We start from the raw sequence: 6,332 nt of genomic DNA, 5'->3' as shown, positions 1-6,332 counted from the left end.
CCTTCTGCCGCGCCGCCTTCCCCTGCTCATTCCGTGAGGCACTCAGGGCACTGAGGAGCTTGAGCGCCTGCAGGTCCAGGGCTGGACAGGCTCGGGGCCATGGGCTTGAGTTGGGACTCTTAAGAGATTTTGTTGTTGTTGCGATTTTGTTTTGTTTTCAAGACGAGTTTCTCTATGTACCTGTGACTGTCCTGGAACTCATTTTCTAGACCAGGCCAGCCTTGAACTCAAGAGATCTGCCTGCCTCTGCCTCTGGGGTCCTGGGATTAAAGTTAGGCGACTGTGTTAGGTTCTGGGAGTATTACTTCTGTGAGGGTGGCTGGGCAGTATGGTGAAGAGGCATCTAGAGGAGGGAACCTAGAACATGGCTTCCTTTCCCCATAGTCGCTTGGGCTGTTTGACTACCATTTAACTCCCCAGACAAAACAACAGCAAAAAAAAAAAAAAAAAAAAAAAAGTTTCTTCTGCTTCTCCATCTCCTACTTCCTAAGGAGAAGCAGAGGCGGGTGGGTGAGCTGGTGGGACGTGAGGGCTGGGGCTCATGCTGTTCCCGCTGCTGTCTCAGCCCTTCCTACCCGGGTGTTCCCTCTCCCCTCCCTGGCCTGGCTTCTCTTCCTGGCTTCAGTAGCAAAGCCACACTTAACCCTTCTTATCCTACCCAGCCCCATTTTGTGGAAAAGGTATGAAGGAGGGCTTTCGTCCCAAACTGCACAATGAGCTCTTAGCAAAGGATCTGTACCACCACTACAATCAAGATGGCCTCAGTCCTAAAGCTGGCCTTTAGAGGGTCCCAGATTCTGTGTCTGAGAGCACAGCACAATGCCAGGAGCTTCAGGAGAGAGCAGGAGAGGCCAGGCACGATGGAAGGTAACCAGCTCTCAACCAGGCCTCTCCTTGCTGTGACATGACCTCTGCACCTGCCTTCCCCGGTCAACTGTCACATGAGCCAAGTGGCTGACAAAGACCTGGGGACTGGGCTCCCAGGGCATGGAGCGCTGCAGCCCAAGCTGCACTTCCCTGCTTGGCGTCAGTCACACGAGCCTCTTCCCACTGCAGAGAAGGGTGGGGTGGGACCAAACCAAGAAGAATGTATATTAAACGGCAGTCTGGAACACAAAACTGGATAATGAGTTCCACGTGGAACCCAGAAGTCTGGGGGCTGGAGCGTCTTGAAATCCAAAATGGAGTCTGAGGGGTTGTTTGGCACTTGCCACCTGAGACCAGTGGCCTTAAGGAGGGTGCTGCTTTGTGAGCCTGGTGTCCTGTAACTCCTCCTCCTGGGAGTGCTATGAGGGAAGGACATGAGGGACTGAGCCTTGGGCATCTGTGTGCTAGTACACATGAGGTACTCCGTGTCCTTTAAGGAAGAAATGCATCTGGCCCTGTCACCCTTACTCAGTGACTTGGGTGGGTTATCTCATGTTTTAGGGGCTCAGTCTCCTCCATCTGTAAGACGAAGAAGCTCCGACAGTAGGTAACACACACTGTAAGGAAAGTTCCCTGCTAAAGGCCGGCTCAGGGCTGTGACAGAAGTGCCTCCAGTGGAGATGGAGAATGTACTTGTTCAAACAAATATTTATTGAGAACTTACTGTGTGCCAAGTCTTTTCTAGGCACTAGGGATACAACAATGAACACATACAAAATGGGCCAGGGAGCCAAGTGTGGTGGTACTTACCTTCAATCCCAGCCTTAAGAGGCAGAGGCAGAGGCAGGAGGATCTCTGTGAGTACAAGGCTAGCTTGATCTACATTTCGAGTTCAAGGTCAGCCTAGGCTACACAGTGAGACCCTGCCTCAAAATAAATAAACTAAAACAGAATAGGTTGAAAGTATAGCTCAGCAGTAGAGCATTGGCAAAGCCTGTGATTCATTCATTAGCACCACACGTATACATATGATAGATAGATACACAGACATACTCATACATACATGTGCAAGACAAGTCTGTAGACAAGCTCGTACATGTGCTCACACACACAAATACACATACATGTGCATGGACAGGTAAACAGACACACACATACACACGTGTACAGATATACATACATCTGTGCAGACACACAGACAAATATACATACATGGACATGGACAGACACACACACACACACCAACCACAGCAAAAAAACAGGTGGGTGGGGTCTGGTAAGATGGTTCAGAGGTTAAGAGCACTGGTTGCTCTTCCAGAGGTCCTGAGTTCAATTTTCAGCATCCACATGGAGGCTCATAACTATCTGTAAGGAAATCTGGTGTCCTCTTCTGCCTTACCGGCATACCCGGAGGCAAAATGATGTATACATAAATAAATCTTAAAAAAGAAAAAAACAGGTGGTGAAAGCGGTGCATGCCTTTATGCTCAGCATGTGAGAGGCAGAGGCAGGTGGATTTCTATTGAGTTCAAGGTTAGCCTGGTCTACAGAGTGAGATCCAAGACATCCAAGGCTACACAGAAATTTTGTCTCTAAAAACCAATAAACAAACAAACAAACCCACCAAAACAACCAAAAAACGCAGTTAAAAACTCCTGCCCTCCTAGAGCCGACAATGTGACATTCTAATGGAGGTAAGATGGTAAACAATAAAAGACAGCATTTCAGTTTCCTACAAGATGGTGTCGTGAGCACAGAATGCAAGGGCAGAGCAGAGCTTAGCGAGTAACTGGCATGTCTGTGGTCTTCTTGTACTCCATCCTCATATGTAGCAAAAGATGACCTTGAACTTCTGATCCTCATGCCTCTACTTCCCAAGTGCTTGAATTATAGGAGTATGCTACCATGCCAGGCCTATACGATGCTGGAGACAGAACCCAGGGCTTTATGCATGGGAGGCAAGTACTCAGTCAATGGAGCTACTGCCCAGGGCTTGTTCTAGAATTCTGAGATCTGCCTGCCTGCTGAGTGCTGGCACACGGCTCCTATAAGGCTTTATAAGTGTGTGTGTGTCTGTGTGTGTGTGTGTGTGCTATGCATGTGTGGGCATACATTCCACACAGAAGTCAAAGCATGGCTTTGTGGAGTAGGTTCTCTTCTGCCCATGTGTGTGTTCTGGGAACTGAGCTCAGGTCACCAAGCTTGTTGACCTATGACCCTTACTTGTCATCTAGCTAGCCCCTCTACAATCCTTACACTTGTGTGTCACATACATTCCTAATGTGGACCACAAAAGAACTGCATGGGTTGGAAATCTGTCCCCTATTCCTCACATCAGTCGGCCATTGCCTTAATCAGACGCCAAGTAGACAGCAGGAAGTCAGCTCAGACACACAGCCTTGTCCAAACCCAGGGCACGTTTTACTACCTCTTCCAGTGCCCGTGAGGGAGGTGCAGGGAGTGGATTTGGGCCAGAGCAATTCTGTGCAGAATGAGAAGCAGCAGAAGCGGTGGCCTGGCTCCGGGGAAGGTGTGATGGAGGGACAGGATGAGAGAAGTGGGAGGTGGAGTCCTACGGGGAGAACTCTAGCTGCTTAGAGGAGGAAAAGGGGACTGGCAGGGCAGGGGCAGGTGTGTGACATGCCAGAGGTAGAGGCGGGTGGACATCTCAAGTCTGCAGCCAGCCAGGGCTATGTAGTGAGACCCTATCTCAAAACAACCAACCAACCACAATACAGAGATATTGGCCTTAGCAGGAGCCGTGCCCGGCTGGGTGGGGTGGGCTCCGCAGAGGACCACAGGCATGCTAATAACATCAACTGCTATAGGGAGTGTCTATGGGCGCCTCCTGCTCCTGGGTAGCAGGGATTTGCATAGCTTCGATAGCTCACAAAGCAGATACATATTAGCTCTGTTTTGCAGTTGAGAATGAAGCCCAGAGACCTAAGTTATCCCTGTGACATAGGGCTTGCCAGCCCTGGCACCACAGCTATTTCCAGCCAGATAATTCCCTCTCATGGGAGAGGCTATGCTGAGTGAGATGTTTGTAGCAGCTCAGAATCTTACTTACTGAATGCCAATAGCACTTCTGTCCCCTGTTAGGACAATCAGAAAACATCTTCAGACACTGCCAAATATCCCAAGGGGAGGGCCACATCACTCCATCTAAGAATCACTTCTCTAATGTCATATGGTGAGTAGTAAAACTGGAACTTTAATACAGGTTAGTCTGGCTGCAAAGGCTGAGATCTTAGTGTTAGGCTATCTATGATCCTGGATAGGAGGAGGGAGGAGTCAGACCACTGGAGAGGCAGTTTAGCTCCCTCACAGGTGGGAAGGGCTTAGGAGTCCCTTCAGAGTGAGTTCCTGAGGGCTGGCCTTGAGTCAGTCTTCCTTGGATTACAAGGTCTGTGACCAAACCCTGCTGAGGTGATGTGTCAGGTGTATAGGGTCACAGTTACTGCCCCTACAGTGGGAGACCTTGCCTATTCTAGAAGAGGCTGCACATGACAGGCACAGGGCCACGTGGAGGTGCATTTGCTTAATCTTCACCATGAGGAAGGCATATTATCTATACTTGGTATGCCAGGAACCCCAAACTCTGAGAGGCTGAGAGAAACGGTAGGAAAAACCCAAGTTCCCACTAGGACTCAGGAGTGATGCAAACTCCTAGCCGATGGGGTGGGGTGGGGCAAGGACGGTCCTTAGAAGTGATTGACAACTATTTGTAAAGCCTGCAGACCTCTCATTTAAATGAAGCCTCATCAAAACTCTCCAATATTGGCGCACACCTTTAATCCCAGCACTTGGGAGGCAGAGACAGTTGGACTTCTGAGTTCGAAGCCAGCCTGGTCTACAGAGTGAGTTCCAGGACAGCCAGGGCTACACAGAGAAACCCTGTCTTGAAAAACCAAAACCAAACAAACAAACTCTCCAATATACTAAGCAACAGAGACAGAAACCTCACTAGCTGCCTGGACACTTGGAATCCCTTTCCGGTAATTCCTAGCACCTCCTTAAGAAGTCCCTTAAGGAACATATCACTGAGGTTTTCCTGTTTTCAAAACGGGCTTCTGCTGGGCACAGGTTTAAAACCCTGGGATCCGGGAGGTGAGAGCAGAAAGGTCAGTTCAAAGCCATCTTTGGTTGCATAAATTGTTTGAGGCCAACACAAACTAAGTAAAACTATCTTTTTGTTGTTGTTGTTGTCTTTTCAGACAGGGTTTCTCTATGTGTAGCCATGGGTGTAGACCAGGCTGCCCTCGAACTCGGAGATCTGTCTGCCTCTGCCTCCAGAGTGCTGGGATTAAAGGAGTTAGCCACCATCCTGGCAGGAGACTGTATTAAAAAAAAGTCGTTAAAGCGCTTGGCACTCTGAAGACAGAGGCAGACAGATATCTGAGTTCGAGGCCAACCAGGTCTACACAGAAAAAAAATCTGTCACACACACACACACAGAGAGAGAGAGAGACAGAAAGACAGAGAGACAGAGAGACAGAGAGCAACCGCAAACAACATAAAAACTGGCGCTGAGGACAGTGTGGGCCAGACCCCTCAGATCCCCCCAAGATAGGCTCTGGTGGCCCCTAGCAGAGAGGAGCAGCTGGAGCCAGTGCCCCACCAGGCGGGCACTGCCCTTCCTATTGGAGGCAGCTGATCTGCTCCAGCCAGGAGGGTGGGTGCAGCTGGAGGAGAGGAGCCAATCCTCACACCTCACACCTGGGCAGGTCTCCGGATTGGCAACCCTGTCACTCTCTGAGGAGCACAAGTACCATTATCCCCATATTACAGATAAAGAATAGGAGGCTTGGCCGGGTTAACTGATTTGCCCAAGGCCGCATAGCTGACAGGTGACATAAGAAAGCCCTAAACACTGGACAGGAACCCAACCCAACTGCAAATTGTAGTGTGCCCAGGAACTGGCTCCTATCTAGGAGGCCTCCAGGTAGGGGCTCTAAACCACCTCCCCTCCCTCCACTTGGGTGCCTCGGGCTCTCTGAACTGTGTCAGCACTCACCACTCTACAATACACACCAGACTAGATCAAAATAAAGATCGGGCTCGGGCTGAAGGCCTTCCTCAGCTCCAGCTTTCTCTCCAACCCCAGCCTCCACAGCACCAGCTTGCGGGAGAGAGGAGAGGGCTGAGGGTTGTGCGTGTGTGGAGGGGGGGGTGGGGGTGGTCTGAACGGAAAGGGCAGGACGGGGGCGGGGCGCGTGGGTGTCCGTCCTCCAGGGACGGATCGGGGCGGGCATCCCGGCTGCTCCCCCTGCTCCCCGGCGGGCCGCTCCCTCCACAGCCTGCGGCTGCAGTACAGAAGGCGGGTGACGCACGCTATTGCGTGTGGGCGGCCACATGTGAGCCTGTGTGTATCTGTGTGTGTGGTTGCTGGGGCCTCCCCGGCCTCCTAAATGGGGGTTTCCTTTCCCTGTTGCCAAGGCAACAAACAGAAGCGCCACAACTGC

Source organism: Apodemus sylvaticus, chromosome 4, assembly GCF_947179515.1.
Source record: "Apodemus sylvaticus chromosome 4, mApoSyl1.1, whole genome shotgun sequence".
Classification (NCBI taxonomy): domain Eukaryota; kingdom Metazoa; phylum Chordata; class Mammalia; order Rodentia; family Muridae; genus Apodemus; species Apodemus sylvaticus.
The sequence above is the reverse complement of the archived record's forward strand: the minus strand, read 5'-3'. Positions refer to the sequence as shown.